This window comes from Perognathus longimembris, chromosome 8 (genome assembly GCF_023159225.1).
Source record: "Perognathus longimembris pacificus isolate PPM17 chromosome 8, ASM2315922v1, whole genome shotgun sequence".
NCBI lineage: Eukaryota > Metazoa > Chordata > Mammalia > Rodentia > Heteromyidae > Perognathus > Perognathus longimembris.
Genome location: NC_063168.1, coordinates 58,806,620 through 58,825,991, shown reverse-complemented (window position 1 = coordinate 58,825,991; position 19,372 = coordinate 58,806,620). Strand labels below are relative to the sequence as shown.

The 19,372-nt window shown below is 40.2% G+C and overlaps 1 protein-coding gene across 1 annotated transcript in view; it reads right to left on the bottom strand.

Moving 5' to 3' along the window:
* Alk (ALK receptor tyrosine kinase) overlaps positions 1 to 19,372 on the bottom strand; it is a 797,050-nt gene that overhangs the window by 602,821 nt on the left and 174,857 nt on the right. The window lies entirely within an intron of this gene.

The following is a 19,372-nucleotide window of genomic DNA, read 5'->3' as shown; positions in this document are numbered from 1 at the left end:
GGAGAAGGAGGAGAGAGAGGATAAAGTATCTATTCCAGGAGGAACTTGCTAGGGTGAGGAGGTTGTCTGGCAGAAGGCTCCATCCGAGGAGCAGATAGGGTTCTGATAAACCAAGTAACACTGAAAGAAATTGAGAGAAGTGTCCCCAAAGGTATAACCTACTGTTCTTCTACCCTATGATACCAGAGAAAGAACAAGAACAACATTGAGAGAAAGAGGGAGGGTGTACTCCCTAAACCACCTCTCTGTCTGCTGGGTGAATGTTTCTAGAAGGCAGTCCCCTGAGACACAGGGGAAGAAATTTCTTTTGCTCCCAGGATTTAGCTTGGTTTTCCTTTCTTCTCTCAACACTTAAGTATCTGCCTGTTGTGAAAACTCGGGTAGCACAAGCAATAACCTTAACAAATTTCTCTTAAGAAACCAAATGAAGAAGGTTTGAATTGAAAACCAGGTGTCTCTCACCTTGCCTCTTGAGTGCAGATCCCTAAACTTAGTCTTTCTGCTCTAAGAGTGGCTAGACCACCTGCCATGAATGAACATGAGTAGAAGCTAAGCCATCCCCAGCCCTAGCTGCCTACCTCTGATGAAGTGCATCTGTAGGGCTTCTGGGACACTCAGTCACTCCAGACCACTTGGCTCCCGACATCTTCCTGGCACTAATTGGAAGACCTCGGCAATGCATTTCACAAATTGAATTGTCCTGGCCTCCCTCTGTGGTTCCCATTCCTCAGGCCTGGGGGAAAGTCAATCTCCTGCCTGCCAGCCACAATTACATGGGAAATCAATCTTCTCTGAACTGTCCTTCCCACAATCGCCTCTCTGATGATGAGTTAAGAAGGGAGATTTGAGGGCCAATGGCCACTCCAAGGTGGTGATCTTACTCAATGTCCTGACATGCCTTAGGGCATGGTGGCACTTAAAGGGATCTCAGAAAGCTTTGTCAGGCCCCGTTTCTAACTTCTAAACCTGAAAGCAAGCCTTCCTCTGAAGTCAGGGATAATAATCATGTCTGGAATTTACATTGTCCTTTTCCCCAAGGATCCCAGAGGATTGTATGTACATTTCTTCAGCATTCCAGTCAAGTGAACTTCCAGACCCCTGGAGGCCACCAGATTCAGCTGAAGAAGGAGTCAAAGCACAGAATGGTAAATGATTTGAGGTCTCCCCACCCAATGGGAGATCTGGAGTTCAAAATCCCTGGCATGCACACTACTGGGTCTTGGAGGACTAGTACCTAGAACTTGCTAGCAGTTTACAGGACTAGTGGGGGAAACTAAAATGACAGGACAATTAGGCTGACAGGAGAAATGCTACACAAATCTTTCCGCTGGGAGAAGGGTAAAGGATCCACAAAAATGGCCCAAACCTGAGCTCTACCCATTTACCAAGGGTATCACCTAGCTATTGTTGTGTAGTCAAAAGTCCTATGTTGTTAGTTCAAGGATTGTCTTACTCTTGGTGCTCTAACACTTCGGTGGTTTATAAAACCTGGCCTAAAGCAAGTCAATCTGCCTCTCTGAGCCTTGACAAGGGTTCTCACTTATAAAATGTTGGAAAGATTCCTTCCACCTCTAAAGTTCTCAGAGCAAACAAATACAGAGTCATTGGGGATATAACAAGGGAAAGAGTAACACTTGCAACAGATATCAGAAGAACTTGTTTCTAGGCCTGGCCTATTAGATAGGTGTAATGTTCGATGATTTTAAGAGACTTCTAGGACCCTTGATTTCATTACCTATAAAATAAAGCTGTGGGTTATATTTTCCTCAAGTGTCTACTAGTTCTGTCTTTATGTTTGTATTCAATGAGTCTACAGAGAAGGAGTATGGTAGAAAGAGTCTCTTGTAGATATTGGCTTCCTTCTTTGCTTCCTCTCCTTAATGCCTCATCCATTCATTCATTCATCACATCTGTATTGAGTATCTATCATGTGTCCCAGTTTTCTATTAGGTGCTGAGACCCAACAACCAGCTAGATGGGCAAGGTTCCATCCAAGGTCCTTTCCAATTACACTCAACCAAGACAAGCAAGCAACGTAAAATGTTGCAAAGTGTGTGAAGACACAGAGAAATGAGAGGCTTTGTTACATTCAAGGAATCTAAAGAAAATCAGTAAGGTGGACCATGAGAGCCATGAAAGGCAGTGAGCCTGGCAGTTGAAGCTGACCAGGAGTTCAGTGCAATGATGCAGGCAGGAAATGATTTGAACTTGGGCTGGTTACAGATAGAGAAACGGTGAACCATCTGAGCCTTACTGAGAGGGTAGAACCAGAACAATGAAAGAACAATAAAAGAGTAACTGGTTGCACAGGTGGTGGGAGTTGGAAGAGAGTAATTATAAGAAGGATGCTCAGAGAAGATTGTAGAATCATCACCAAGTACCCCTATTGAACTGTGGTTTGGTCTGTGACGCGTTGAATGCAAACACGTTTTTCCTATACAACTGCTCTGTGGGGCTCTTTTAGGTAAGTAATGTGTACCTGTAACTACCTAATGCTACCACTTTCTCCCGGCCGCTATGGAAAGGCCTAGAGTTCTATAGTAAGAACACATAGCCCATAACTCTGAAATCTCCATGAATCCAGTCTATCCTACGGGGTAATAGAAATATAACAGCAAAACTTCAAATCTGGGAGAAAAAGAAGACAGAATAGCTCTGATTTTAGGTCTTTCATGAAAAAAAGCAAAGTAGGAAATAGGCCAGGAGATGTTGGTGTTTGGGCTCAATCTAACATGGACTTTGATATAGCACCATTCTACAACAAAAAATGTCAAAATACTCTGTGTTACTATAGACAGCCTCCCTGGTTGAGAGGTGTGTGTGGTGGGAGGGGGAGGACAGAGAGAAATAGAGAATCTATCTAGCTGTCTTCCTATTTCCATATGTATAACAGCTACATCTATAGTGTCTACATCTTCTATATCTATAGTCAGATACAGAGGAAGAAAAAGGGTATCTTAGGATTTTACCCAGCTTTTTCTCTCTGTATGTCTTTGTGTGTCAGGGTTTAGCATTCACATACTCAGTCAGTCTTATACAAGCTTCATGCAATATTAAAATGTTTATGCAACCCTTTCTGTGCTTGAAGCAGCAGCAAATGTTCTTGGTGTGCAAAGAATGAAGAGAATAATGTCCTTATACTTTCCCCGGAGAAAGTCCAACACCAGGGCAATGATTGCCTTGCCCTCTATGATTAATTGGAGCAATAAATCAGATCTTACCCTTCCCAACTATCTGCCATCCTTCCCTGGGACCCTCATGCCTTAAGTGGGTACTGAAAGAAGGGCATTGTCTGGTTTCTTTGCCTCGAGGAACAGAAAATTGGACTGTCACTCAATTATTTTTACCTAAGTTCACTGCTGCAATTCTAGACCATACATGACATGCTGGTATTAGCCACAAGTAATACTTTACAGCATTTAAATGGGCATGCAAATGGCACAGTACTCTGAGAGGAGGTTTGCCTTCCACTGCTATAATGTTACAGGAGATTGGTTTCCAAACATAGCAGTCTAAATCCAAGTACTGGAGATTAACAGAGGGATCAGTCTCAATCCAGTATCTTTCAACCAATAGGCCTAAGACATTTGATGGAGTACATCTGGAGGGATAAGAGAAGCTTAAAGACATCAATTAATGGTCTCACAACAGTATACAGTTCGGAGACATCTCTGGATACATAGTTTACCATGCTCAAACCAAATTAAAATAACAGAAATGGGAAGCAAAGCTTTACATGCCAGTAGTCAAGGACAAGAAGCTGAGGAATTTGTGCATGATTCTTAATTGAGGTTCCCTATATAATGCAAAACCCTATTGACCTTCTCAGAAGGATCAAGCCAAAGATGAGCAAGAAGCACACTTGCTTCCTGTGGCTCACTGTAATGATGTGACATTCTCTAAATGTGTAGGTCTTCTCTGTCTATAAGCTGCTACTTAATGGTCAGTTTTTGTCAATTCTACATATTAGATAAAGTTGCTTTCTGGTCATTATTTCCCATACCCTCTGTGTGGGGAGTTCTGCTTGCCAGTGACAAGGTCAGGAATTTAACTGGTAGGCTCTGATCTTATATGAGGCAATTTAATATTCCTACTGAAAAACCTAATTCCATAACCCAAGACAGCATCCTCCCACTGTGTGAAACTACAGAGAGAGCTAAGTTAACATAACTCTACTCGAACCTGAGATGTAGATTCAGATGCCTTTCAAAGATCTGGGATCTAACTGAGATAGTCTCCATGTGGTTGAATGACCACAGAATAAGAACATCCCTTACTCTCATTCCTATCTAGATTTATCACAGATGTTTGGAGGTCCAATTTATTTAGAAAAAACAACAATAACCATAAGTGTGCATTTGTATGAATGAACGAGGCTCCCTACTAAAAATCATTCTCACCTAAGAAGAGTGGTATCTTATTCATTATGTAAATTCTCACTGAGCAATGGTCCCAAGTTAACAATGTTTAGTTCTGGTGTTAGAAATATACGAGAGTACCAGGTTCTACTGACCCAGATTCTCTGAAGCCTATTTCCTTAAGCTGTGTGTTGATTCATCTGCCTCTCAGCCTGATGTGACCCTCATCTATGGAACTCTCTCTTTTGACTTGACTATTACCTCAGCAAACACTCTGGTATGATGGGAGTATAGGAGCTGTCAGCCTCTGGGTGAAGATTTGAGATTTCCATTAAGTTGATGCCATAATTTGCTGTCTCTCACAAGGTTTTGCTCTAGTCTGGGCATCCTTCATCACTCCCTTGGCAAAGTGAAGTGGCATGGAGCTCCTGGCTGCCAAGAATTTTAGCATTGTCTTGGCTCTGGCTTGCTGAAGACAGAGTGTTTGTGTAGCCTATCACCCCCTCTATTCTCACTGTGAAGTGGATGTTTCAGTGAAGCTCTTGGCTGTAAATACCTTCAGGGAAACTTATTTTCAATCATTTCTTTCAACACTGTGAGCAAATACATGCTTTGTCCTTCACAAAGACACCAGCAGTGAAGAGCTTTCTTCCTTTCAACTGAATTAATCATGGGGGGGAGGGGGAGACATTCCAATCTTGTAGGGTTGTGGCTAATATAGACTAGGAAGAAAATTATTTGTCCATTTCCAAGTCCTGGGTATAACCCAGTCTTCTCCATTGCTATCCATTACCTTTCTAGTCCAAGCATATTAGGAAGAGTGCACTTGAGGAAGTTGGTGTAAGGTTGCTTCAGATAGGAAAAGCTCTATTGGAACAAGGTCTTCTCTAGGCCCACCCAAGGGCTCCTAAGAACCTTGCTATTTAGAGTGATTCAATGTCCAATATCATCAGCACAGAAATGCAGAGTCTTAGGCCTCACCTCTGACCAGATCAAGTATTTCTACACATGAACTAGGTCCCAGAGTATCCATACCCATGTTTGAACTTGGAGAAGCATGCTCTAGAGCTTCTTTCTCCTTCTTCAGTCATGACAACTCCCAACAGTCTGATTTCATAACTCCAGATCAGCTCCTCCTATTTTCCATGTTCCTTTGTGTCTTGTCTGATTCAGCCTCAACAGTATTGACCCAAATCTGTCTCTCTGTTTTGCCTTTACACCCTACCCGAAGACTAATTTACAACTTTTATGGCCTAAGTCCTCTAAATACAATGCCTTCTCAAGGATCAGCACTTAATAGTTAGCCTTGGGAGTTGATAAAAATCACTTAACCTGTCTAGGTGATAGTTTTCCCAGATGCTAAATGGTGATATACATATGTGTCACTCTCTATGGGACACACATGCCAGGAGGACAAATGAGGTCATTCATATTTAATAGCACTCATTATTATACAGTGAGTGCAAGGCATTATTTGTGAGCATCTGCCTGGGTTAATGGCTGATATCTCCTGAATAGACTAACCATTTTCATTGCATGCTTAATTCTGAGGATGTTAGGAAAGTCAGTGTTCCACAATACTGTCTACCAGGATAGGGTATTATCACTCGAAGTTCTCATAAGCTTTCTTAACAGCTTTGTGAAGTACCTGTAGTGACAGGAAAGGGATCCTGAGTAGGATCTACACTGTAACACTGGTAGACAAGGCCTCTTGTGTGCATCCATCTCAATGGAAGCAGATAAACAAGGGATGGTAAGGTAGAACATCTCACCCAAAATCATGGAGAAACTGGATTGGAACCCAGGATGCTCAGACCCCATTTCCATAGGACTACAAAGATCAGGAAAGAAGGGGATGAAAGATCCCAGAAGCAGGAATATGGAGGAAGCAGGTGTCAGTTTCAGAAAGCTAGGAGTAGGAATCCCATCATAATTGTTTCTAGCAGGAAGCCTCATGAGCCAGGGTATGCTCAAGAAGCAGATATAGTTTGAGGCATCAGACCTAAGGTAAAATGAAGAAAGAGGAGTAGATTTATTCTAAAGAGGAAACTAACAAGGGACAACCAAGGTGCCCCAGATAGGTTGTCTTGGGGGGGTGGGGGTGGATGATGGGATATGTAAAGCATACATGTGCATACTATGCCCTCCACAAATGCTCTAGCTTTTTCTGTTTTATCTTATTACACTAAAGATGTGAGCATTTTGCTCAGTGATCTCCAGGTTCTTTCCCATATACCTGGTACTACAGAAAAGCCAGAGACCTTGCTTCTCTAGCACATTAGGCCAGCCATAGATGCCTGTGCCTAATCTTCACCCATTCAGCCTGCAGATATCTATGGAGCACCTACAATGTGTCAGGCTATACATGAGGCAGTGCCAATTCCCGTGGACCTTAACATCTACTGGGCATAAGCCAAAGAAATGTAAAATAGTCAATGGACTATGAGGGAATGGAAGAGATTCTGGCATGGTAGTGGACTATGTGATCGTGGAAAAGAATCTTGGCATAATGAAGAAGTAAGGAGAGAATTGCCTCCAGGAAGAAGTGGAAGTTGAACTCATCTCTGAAGGACATGAGGAAATTGTCTTGACATAGAGAATGGGGGAAGAAGTACATGCAACAAAAGTGGGGAGCTGAAAAGAAAGAGGGCCAGGAAAATGCTGGTGTGGGCAAGGTAGAGAACCTATGGGCACTTGAGGCAGGGAAGTAGAGTCATATTGTAGAAGATGGAGGTTTGTTAGAAGACTAGACCTCCACATTTCATCCATTCAGAAGTCCTCATGCCCAGAAGGTCAGTGAATATCTGGCCCTGATTATCTCCTGGTTAGAATCTCCAGGTACCTGACAGCAAGAAGAAAGAAAAGGCAATCCTGCCCTGCCTCCTTATGCTTCTGTCTTCCTCCCTCACCTCTCATGGCACCTGTGAAAGAACCAGTCCTCCATGAACAATGCCGCAGCCCGCAAGCTTGACCCTGAATCCGGAAGGCAGTGGGCATGAAGAGGAAATCTGCTGCCATCATTTTGTCAGGTTAATCTTTGGACACAATAGCCTTCTGTGCTCTGTAGTATCAATTTTCACTGAGTTAGAGGAGTTAAAAAATTCAAAGTAATTTATTTACCATATTCTAAGCTCTCTAAAGAAGTCTGAAGTTAAACATAATGAATGAATCCCATTAGCAAGGATCATTCCACACACAGAATAATAATCTTTGATTGGGCACTTAGGTGCCAGGAATCGTGTAGGTGTTTCGAATGCATTGTTTCATGCAATCTGCACAACAATTCTGCATGCTCTAAGTGTTTTAACCTTCATAATACAAATGAGGAAACTGAGACTCAGAGATGCAGAACTGAGCCAAGGGTTGGCAGATAGTAGGTAGTGGACTCGTGATTGGTAACCAGGTCTTTTCTGTATCCGCCTTGAGCACTGTCTCTTTTACTGAAAGATTACAAACACAGATCACAGCTCTGACACTGGGCACTTTGATGTCATTGTGCCTGAAAGCTTCACCATGTGGCTTCTAGAAAGCCCTAATAGATTTCATCACAAGCAATTATCAACTGCACCACACACCACAACCAAGCCCTCACTTACTTAGAGTTTTTCTAAAGGTTCTGGGTGCCACTGGGTCACACCTGTAATCCTAGTGACTCAGGAAGCTGAGATCTGAGGATCACAGTTCAAAGCCAGCCCGGGTAGCAAAGTCTGTGAGACTCTTATCTCCAATTAACCACCAGAAAACTGGAAGTTGCACTGTGGTTCAAGGTAGCCTTGAGCTGAAGAGCTCAGGGACAGCACCCAGGCCCAGAGTTCAAGCTCCATGACCAAACAAACAAACAAAAACAAAACAAAACAAAACAAAAGTCTAAGTGTGAGTGGGACACTGGTGGCTCAAACCCATAATCCTACCTACTCAGGAGGCTAAGTTCTGAGAATCATGATTTGTAGCCAGCCTAGGCAATTAAATCTGTGAGAGTCTTAACTCCAATTAACTACCAAAAAGCCAGAAGTGCACTGTACTTATAAACTGGTCACCCTTTTGTATGCCTACTTAGAAATACTAAAAAAATAATTTAAAAAAGTATAATTTTATAAAGACAGATCAAGTAGGGACATGTATGAGAAAATACTTTGTAAACTACAAAGGGACAAACAAGTGTTGACATATTATTAATGTCATCCTAAGATATAAAATAAGAGTGTCAACCAGCAATATACAAACAGAAAAGGAAATTATGGAAACAATTACATTTACAGTAGCCAAAAAAAGAATAAAGTACCTAGGGATCAACTTAACCAAGGACGTGACGGACCTATTTAATGAAAACTATAAAAATCTAATAAGGGAAATCAAAGAAGACACAAGGAGATGGAAAGGCCTCCCATGCTCATGGGTAGGCAGAATCAATATAGTGAAAATGGCCATATTGCCCAAATTGTTATACAAATTCAATGCAATACCTATCAAAATCCCAGCCACATTCTTCACTGAAATAGAGAAACCAATCCATAAATTCATATGCAACAGCAAAAAACCTAGAATAGCCAAAGCAAATCTAGGCCAAAAAAAGCAGTGCAGGAGGTATCACCATACCAGACTTCAAGCTCTACTACAAGGCCATCATAACAAAAACAGCATGGTATTGGTATAAAAACAGATCGGAAGACCAATGGATTAGAATTGAAGACCCAGAAATAAAACCGCACTCTTACAGCCAACTGATATTCGACAAAGGAGCTAAAGACATACAATGGAATAAACATAGCCTCTTCAACTACTGGTGCTGGGAGAACTGGGCAGCCATATGCAGAAAACTCAAAGTCGACCCAAGCCTATCACCATGAGCCAAGATCAACTCAAAATGGATCAAGGACCTCAATATCAGACCTGAATCCTTGAAACTACTGAAGGACAGAGTAGGAAAGACGCTAGAACTTATAGGCACAGGAAGGAACTTCCTGAATAGAGTCCCAGGGGCACAACAAATAGGGGAAAGACTCGACAAATGGGACTACTACAAATTAAAAAGTTTCTGCACAGCTAAGGACATAGCCATCAAAATAGAAAGACAGCCAACGATATGGGAAAGGATATTTACCAGCACAGCAACAGACAAAGGCCTGATATCGGTCATCTACAGAGAACTCAAAAAACTAAGCCCCTCCAAGCCCAATAAACCTATTAGGAAATGGGCAAAGGAGCTAAAGAGAGACTTCACAAGAGAAGATATAAAAATGGCAAAGAAACACATGAGGAAATGCTCAACATCTCTGGTAGTAAAGGAAATGCAAATAAAAACAACCCTGAGATACCACCTCACTCCAGTTAGAATGGCCTATACTCTGAACTCAGGCAACAACAAATGCTGGAGGGGGTGCGGGGAAAGAGGAACCCTTCTCCATTGTTGGTGGGAGTGCAAATTAGTACAACCACTTTGGAGAACAGTATGGAGGTTTCTCAAAAAGCTCAATATAGACCTACCCTATGACCCAGCCATACCACTCCTAGGCGTCTATCCTAAACAGCAAACCCCAAGATATCAAAAAGACATTTGTACTTCCATGTTTATCGCGGCACAATTCACAATAGCCAAAATATGGAAACAACCCAGATGCCCCTCCACAGACGAATGGATCCAAAAAATATGGTACTTATACACAATGGAATACTACATAGTGATTAGGAATGGTGAAATATTGTTATTCGCAGGGAAATGGTCAGAACTCGAACAAATAATGTTGAGCGAGACAAGCCTAGAACACAGAAAACAAAGGGGCATGATCTCCCTGATATATGACTGTTAACAAAGGGAGACAGAGACAGTAGAGACCAAGTCTGTGAAACAAAAACTGCTTGTCAAATAGTATTCCCCACAGGATTGGCGCAGCGACCCAACAGTATATAACTAAAACCAAACAATTACTCAACATATAAAGGTCAAAAATTGACCTCTCAGGGGAATACAATAGCTCAAAAGCTAGGTATGTACGTTCATATAAGACTACGGTCGACATATGGTCTAATATTGACATTACATTTAAAGTCCTAGGCGAACTTTCTTGGGCGTGGCCACGTGGCTACTGTCTATGTTCTTGGTACATTGTGTATTGTATATTTGTCTACCTGACCTAGAGAAGAGAAAGAAAAACAGGGCGTAAGATATCACAAGAAATGTACACACTGCCCTAGTATGTAACTGTACCCTTTTTGCAAAACACCTTGTCCAAAAATTTGCGTTCAATTAATAAACAAATTTAAAAAAAAAAAGTGTCAAGGCCTCAAGTACTAATGACACTAGGTAATGTGTTCAGCAAGGTTATGTATCTGTGAATGTAAAACTATGGACTTTTGGAAAGTAATGTAAGAACGTTTCTTTTTGCCTGGAAACAAAACATCATACACAGCTTGTTTATCATTTGCATGGTACTCATGCTATTAGTTTGAAAAAAATTTAAAAAGTGAATAATTCAGTTGAGTTACCAGGTTTTATGGATTTGACACAATGCCAAATACCCAATCTCATCAATTTTCTCAACTGATTTGATGGGTTATTTTGGTAAATAGGTTGACAGGGCTTGAGGCAGAAAATTCTAGAGAAAACATAAACTCTAAAACAATTAGAGAAATGCTAGAACATGGTATCTAGACAGGAGAGCATAGGAAAGATTTTCCAAAGCTAATAGTGACATTTGTTTAGACCTCAGCTATGATGTCAATTCAATAGACATTCTATCAGTTCAAAATCAAGACAGTTAAAGAACTGAGATCACCACCAGAAATACTTAGTTTATAAATGTTGGCCAAGAAAAGGAGCAGTGAGTATGGAGAGAGTATGGAGAGAAGGGATGACAAAAGAAGGGGAAGGAAAATTGAGGTATGATTCTATGTTCTTTATTGCCACTTGGTCCCAAACCACTTTCCTACAGCTAATTGAAAGGCCTTTCCCCTTTACTCAGACCCAAACACCTAAAGACCAGAGTTTCCTTTCCTGCTCTACTGTCAGCATAAACGATAGCATCAATCGCAGCAAAAGGAGCCACGGCTTCCCTTCAAATCACGGCAAGCAAAATTCCATTTGCTTCGCCTTTCAAAAGAGCACAAAGGCGGTGTAACTCATTCGGCTCTCTTGGTAAAGAAAGCCACCCCATTAGACAAGCTCCCCAAAGCCTTGCAATCTAAGCCAAATCGGAAGGCAACCATCACTCAGGCCCTGCTGGTGAGTAGGTAAATCAAGCAGTGACAAGGAAACAAGCAATTCTGACCCATGTCTTTGTGTCTAGTGAACAGGTTTGAGTACTCTGCTGGCTGCCAGCAAATAATAAATAACAAGAGTGGAAGGCAAATTTTAAAGCTCTCTAAGTTGATTCAGAGGCTGAGAAAGCAGGAGAAAATGGAAAAGTTTGGAAGTAAAATTCAGTGAGTAGACAACAAGAGTTTATATAGACAATTAAGAAAAACTGATATAGGGAGAAAAGATCTTTCCATCTGAGACTCACCACCATCATCTCTTATCTCAAATAACATTACAGTGCATTTAGCCCATGTCATTCTTATAAGACATGAGAAATTGTGGGTCTTCCCAATTCACAGACCTAACAATGAAGGTACAGAGCTTTTGCTTCCTCTTTGGACTACAATAGTGTACTGTTCTGGTGTTTCACCTAGGTCCTCCATATCACCTTCTCCACTTCTGCATATATCAGCCCCTCATCCTTTACTTTGGCTTGTACAGGCATTAGAAAGCTCAGCTTCCATGCTTTGATTTGGGGGTAACACCAACTCACACCTACGCACAATTCACTTGGAGCCAGAGGAAAGTTTGTCTGAGATTATACTTTAAATGTCCTGCTTCCTGCATTCCTGAGCCATCTCCCCTAGGAACACTTCTGAAATCAATCACATGCCCCCCTAATTGTCATCGCAGAGTCTTCTGTTTGTGGAGAACCAACCTAAGCCAGTGAACTTTCATCAAAACCATCTCTATCTCATCTGGAATAGGCACAGTTGTACTGTGAAACCATACAACTCCCCAAGTCTCAGTGGGCTAAGCACAGTGCTATTGGTTGTTCACACTCACTGGCCACTGAAATTTGGGAAGAAGTCTCTACCCATTGTAGACCTTCAGAAACTCAAGCTGATTAGTCATCATTTTGAACATTGCCAGTCATTGTGACAGAATGAAGAGAGTCTGGAATTTTCCTGCCAGCAATGAGATTTTATACAGAATTGACACAGAAAAATTCTGATTATAACTCACTGGTTTCTAGGCTCTGTCCAACTAAGAAAGGGGAACTACCTAACTGGAAGGAACTGTAATACTATCTTAGTCCTAGAATAGGAAAAATTCAACTAAAAGCAATTGCAGTAAAACAAAATGTAGAACCCTAAGATCTCTTGTCTTTGGGTCCAACAAACCTCAGTTTATCTCTACAATATGCTTACAGATAATAGAAAGTACCCTAGGGAGATGATAAGGTTAGTTGGAGAAACCAAGAATTGAAGCATACTGCTGCTATTCTAGCTTTATCATGAGTTTGTATATAGAGATCCTAAAATGTGCCTTGGCTTTTCCTTGCTCAATATATATAGATAGATAGATAGATAGATAGATAGATAGATAGATAGATAGATAGATGTGTATATATATGTATGTATGTATGTATATATGTATATATATGTATATATGTATATGTGTGTGTATAAATAACTAACCATAAAGAGCAATATGCACTAAGAAAACTGGAAAAGCACATCCCTAATAATAATTACAGATGTTGGCTCACAGGCAGCAACAGACTGTGATCCCAAGAAAAGGAAAAGAGATGAGGTGAACCATGCAATTGACTCCATTTTCTAGCTGTAGACACTTCCTGGATTATGACAAACAGGGAGCCCAAACATCATTGTGTTGAGGCCAGGAGAGACATACTAGGGTTCAGAAATGCCATGATACCTTGGACTTGTGGGATGCTAATGAATGAAGATAGAGTGATGTTATATAAGAAAGGAGATGCTAAAACCGGCATAGGAGTCCTCTGAAGACTTTGGTTGGAAACTATGCTGAACATACACAAGGCAAGACTTCACATGGCCAAGAAAATAATACATATTAGAGAAAGAAAAATTACGAGGGCATTGAAGTTCCTATCTACTAGAGATTGTTTCCCAAGCTAATGTTGATTGCACAGGAATAGGAGACTGTTTTTAGAGCCACACCCAAGAATCCTCAATAAATGAAGATAAACATAGTCCAGAACCCAGGCTTAGGAGTAGGGCTAAGCTCACTCCAGCTTAGGGGCTACCTTAAACCATCCCTAACAAAGTGTAAAGACAAGTTTCAAAAGGTCAAATGGGTAGACAAGTAAATAAGTTGTCAGCCAGAACAAAATGCAGCTATTAAGGAAAAGAATAAAATTCAGGCAGTCATGTAGCCTCAATAAACAAAGAGGAAAGAAAATGTTATCCCTTACCAGGAGAAAACTCAGTTGATAAAAACAAATCAGAAATGATACGAAAAGAAGGAATAAGCCATCAATGATCATACATAGTATGACTACACTAAAGGAAAATATAAACCGAATGAAAAGCAAGGAGAAAAAAATCACAATAGAAAATGGTGAGCCTAAAAGTCAAAAGCAAAAAATCAAACACCAGATCTGATAAATATTAACATCTAAAGTAAAATATTCACTGGATAGACTTAACAAGAGATGCTGTTAAAGAAAAAAACAACAGTGGATGTGAAGACCTATAATAGAAACTAGCCAAATTAAAAAGAAAAACAGGTAGAATATAGAAAAATGTGAAGAGCCATAGTGACCTGTGGGAAAATACTAAACAGAATACCAGATGTGTTACACTAACAAAAAGAGAACAAAATACATGAAGAAATAATGTGAGGTTTTTTCCTCAAATCGAATGGAAAAATACAAATCTAACAATTCTAAGAAGAAATGTACTCATTGCTTGACTTACGTAACTGTAGTTCCTCTGTACATTCTCTTTTAATAACAATAAGAAACTAAGAAAAAGAAATTCAGCACTACAATAAAGCATGATAAATACAAAGATGGCTATATGAAGCCTATCAGAATAAAAACTGTGAAAATGACACAGAGAGAAAAGATTTGCTCGCAAATGTTTATAGCAACTTTATTCATAATAGTTATAAACTGGAAATAACCCAGATGTTCATCAAAAGATGTATGAACAACTTATGACAAATCCCAAGGAAATACTCACCAGTAACAAAGAGAAATAAATTACTAGTACACATAATACTTTGTAGAAACCTTCCAGATATGTTGAGAAAAGCCAGAGAGAAAAGGTGCATACTGTAACTCTACTATATGAAGTTTTAGAACAGAAAGTAGGAATATACAAAAAAAGAAACAACACAATTGCCTCGACAGAGAAGATTAAAGAACATGGGGGATCTTTTGTAGTAATAGAAACCTTTTTCAAAAATGATTATCTGTAAGTAGTTGTATGGAGGAGTTTCAATTTAACGTATCAGTTTATAAGTACAATATATCTTGATCGGTGTCACCCCTTTTTAACAACAAAGAGGTTTACAGGGTTGTATGCAATTGCCAAAAATCAATCCATTGGTAAGTAATGTGCATATGTGACAATGGAGCTAGGAAAGTTGAGGAAATGGGAGGGGTTGAAAGATACAGGGGAGAATGATGAAAGGGATAATGTTGATCAAGATGTATTGCACTTATAAACTGCCATGTTGAAGTGAAACCATTTTGTACAACTGAACCCCAAAAGATATGGGCTATTCAATTTTTTCCAGTAAAAATATTTTTAAAGTTATTTATAAAAGCCCAAATCTGACAACTTATATGTGACATCCTGTTGTTTTTTTAAAGTGTATGGTAGTAGCATTTGGGGACATGCAAAATGCCTTTCCCATATCCCACTCATGTCTGATATTCTTCTGGTAACTCTTTATTCATTTATCTTGGTGACCTAGGACTGCCTGAAAAACTGTCAGAGTCTCTTAAATGAGATCATATTGGAAACTATTCCACTATAGTTCAAAGGTATTTATCAGTTTCTTTTCTACGAAGATGTCTTATGGACGGATGGCTGGGTCAAATATCATGGGATTACTGCGGCTAGTTTTGCTTGACTGTTCTAATTTCTCTTTAGTAAACAAATATATTAAACAAATATTATGAAGAAGGACAGAAGAATGAAGTTCTTTCTGGAACCTAGAGATTTTAGATATCTAGGCACAAGATGGGTAGGCCCCAGTGAGACGGAAAACTAGTAGAAGAGTAGTTGAGAACTCCAAAAAAACAAATTTTATTATCTTCAAGATTTCACATAACTGCCTTCCAATTCAGACCAGCAAAGCATTAGGATAATTGAGTCAATTTCCTACACACAGAGAGAAAGGAGAGAGACATGGGAAGACATCTTTATGGAAATTTCAAAGTCAGAGAATACATTAAGTCGATCACAACATGAGCTTTCTGTTCATGGCAAATGGTTGTCTCGCCATTCCCAGCATGCCACACACTCTCTTGCTTCCTTCCTTTGCTTGTGACCCTGCTTTCATGTCCCTATTGGAATGCCCTTTACTTTGCCTCTGCTAATGGAAACCCTCTGACCTTTTAAGGGACTCAAAGGTCTTTCCCAAAAAAGTGTAGCTGGATACTTACTACTTCCTCTGATGTCTCAGAACTCTTTGCACCTTTCCTATGATGTGTTGTATGACTTGCATGTGTGTCTCTAAGCAATGGAGACAGTACTTAGAACAATAATTGTGAGTTTGCTACTTGCTACACATTATAGAACAGTTTATACACGTCAGCTCATTTCATTCTTACAGCTAGCTACTCTTCGAAGTCAGCTGCATTAACTCAGGAAACTAAGGTGTAGATGAGCCAAATAATTTGCTCAAGACAAAACTAGTCAATTTAGCAAAGCACAAATTAGAGGTTAAGGCTGTCTGGATCCATAGTTTGCTTTTTGTCTTTACCACTGATTTACCGTGTCCTTGACGTATGGCTCATTTAATAAACTCAAACAAAAATCTATCTTTATCTTTTAAATCACTTATTAAATGACAGGCAGAGTATTTTGTGTTCCTTGGAGGGAGGAATAATGTCTTGAATGTCTTTTATTGTCTTCATGAATTTTCCACAGTACCTGGCAAATAAATGAATGGATAGACAGACAGACAATACCATTGTAAAATTCTAGTTCTTTCCCCAATTTCCCAATTCTTATTCCTAAACCCTCAAGCCACAGATGAAAGAATGAATAAATAATTGAAGGAAGACAAACCTTAGCTTCTACTTCAAACACAGTCTCAATAATGTCTACAAATCATCCAGCTTTGCTTAGTCTCTTGAATAACCTTCTGTCTTAAGATCTATAAATCTAGTTCCTTTTCCACTGCAAACCCAGGAATATTTCTACATCTCTTTTCTAATTTGTTTTCTGTTGAGAGTATAAAAAATACTGTGGCCACAATATAGCTTATAGGGGATCTTCAGGAAACAAAGAATTTAAGGCATTTACATAAACCATGACACTAAAACTTGGACCATTAAGTTACCGCATCTATTACCAGCTGAACATCTGTGGCATGCATTGTACTATGGAAAGAAATTCCAATGCATTTTCTTATATGACCTTCAGACTTTGGAGGAGGCAATGCTATTTGGGTTATCCCAATACTACAGATATAGAAGCTGAGACTCAGAGGTGACACAATTTGCTAGCAAGTAATATTAAGGTTTTAATATGTCTATCAGCTATAGTTACTGTTACCTTTTACCCACACCATATTGACTAACTGGTCATTGAAGAATATACCCCATATTTCAATACTCTAGGCATATAGCAGAACCATTTTGTTTAGGCCTGTGTTAAGAACCAAGATAAATGTTCTTCTATATAAGTAAGATGTGTATTGTCAGATTTATTTCCTGAATGTGGTAACTACAAATTGTAGTTATGGAAGGTTGTACCATAAAGGGTCTCAAACAAACAAAAGACAAGAAAACAAAGATAGAATTCCACTACCTCAGTATGACCCCAGCATTGTTTTTAAGTAGGCCTAACACCTAGCATGTAATATGATGAACAGAATCAAGTCTTTTAAACATATTGAACATGCAAATGTTTTCTAAAGATCTGTCAGCTAATTTCAGGAGAGCATTATCAGGTCAATATGCTTAAATCTGGGGTGGTCCAAGCTTCCTCCTGTGTGACAACGTCTATTGCACTGATGGAATGTGCCTCTTTAGTGTCCCTTGGCCCAATGAATCTAGTTCTGTCCATCTGTATACTAGATAACCACTGCCATGATAATTGAATCTCTTTTGCTCAGTGTTCTCGGGAGCCCTCTATTGGCCCTCTGGGTAATGGCAGGCTGCTCTTGGCTGGGGAATGTGCTCCTGAACCCTGAGGAACTTGTATTGAACAACATCCATGGTTCATTGCAGTGCCATCTGGATGGAGCACAAAAGGGGAAGAGAGAGAAACCTAAGTTTCCAAATTTAAATGAGCAGAATTGGTGGTAGAAGAAACATCCATTTTCTCAGCTTCTAAAAATATTCATCAAAATTAATCCCAAAACAAAAACTCTCTGCTCCATAGCCAGGGCTGGTGAAAATGTGAAACTGTCATTAAAAAACAAACAACAACAAAAAACACCTTTCTGTATTCTTACCCCAGTTTCAACCAGCCTCATCCCCCACCCTAACCTCAAGTACAGTGTGCATACATGTAGCATATATGTGCATAATGGAGTCTCGTGCTACTCTGTTAAATATGACTATAACCTCCCTTCTAGTTACTCCTCTGTTTCTGTTGTTTCTTAATGCCTCTACTGGGGCTTGAACCCAAGGCATGGGCTTTTGTGCCTGAGGCTGGTGCTGTAACACTTGAGCTACAATTCCACTTCCATCTCTTTGCTGTTTAATCAGATAGGCATCTCAACAGATCCCAGGAGAGGTTCTAGCTAGATTCTTATAGATTGATTTGTAGCAAGTAGCAAGAACTTTATAAGGAGGATACCTCAGCAAGTAAGAAAAGCTCACTACCACACTTCAGATAAACAGGAACTGGGAACTGAATGTGTATGTAGGAGTTTCTATAGGGACACTGTGTATGTCGTTTGAGTGCTCTTCCTGGTCACACAGCTACATCCCAGAAGTCTGTTCCTTTTTAACTGAACAGTGGACCTTTCCACTACACTATTAAGTTTCCACTCCATTCTCTGCGGATAGATACTCAAGCTCTTGCACTGGTTATGTGTAAGGGACGGTGAAGATTCTGGACATTGCCAATGGGAACAAGGTAACTGCTGATCATGTCACCCTCAGGACTCACACAGCAAGGACTACACACTGGGACCAGGCACATGGGGAGAGAAAAGGGCAAGGAAGCCCTGGGCAGCCAGGGCTCATTTCCATCACAGCAGCTTTGCAGAGAGCCCATAGAGGGCTGTGTAGTCTCAACACTTCCCTTCCCTTTCCTTTCCTTCCCTTCCCCCATTCCCTTCCCTCTCCTCTCTTGCCCTCCCCTCCCCTCCCCTTCTCTTCCCTTCCTTTCTTACTCCCTTCCCTCTCTCCCTCCCTTCCTCTTCCTCCCATGCTTCCTCTGTGTCCTGTCTGCGCTGAGGTGAACAGCTTCTCCCTCCACACACTCCTGCTACCCATGATACTTCTCCCAACCATGAGCCCAAGCAAACATGGACTGAAACCAAAATAAGTCTTCATCCCTTAAGTTGCTTCTATCAGGTGTTGGTCACAATAATGACAAAGTAAGTAACACATTTGAGCAATATGACTGTGTATAAAGCAACAAGATAGCATATATAAATGCATATGCTAACAAAAGGGTGAGCTGAAGTGGGGAAAGTATATGCAAAGGTTTTGAAAAAAGCAGGAATATGGAAAGTGTAACAGTGTTCCAGGTGAGTATAGATTTGCTAGATTGGTAGTAAATTGATCAAAAAGACTAAGTAGTAATAGACAAGATGG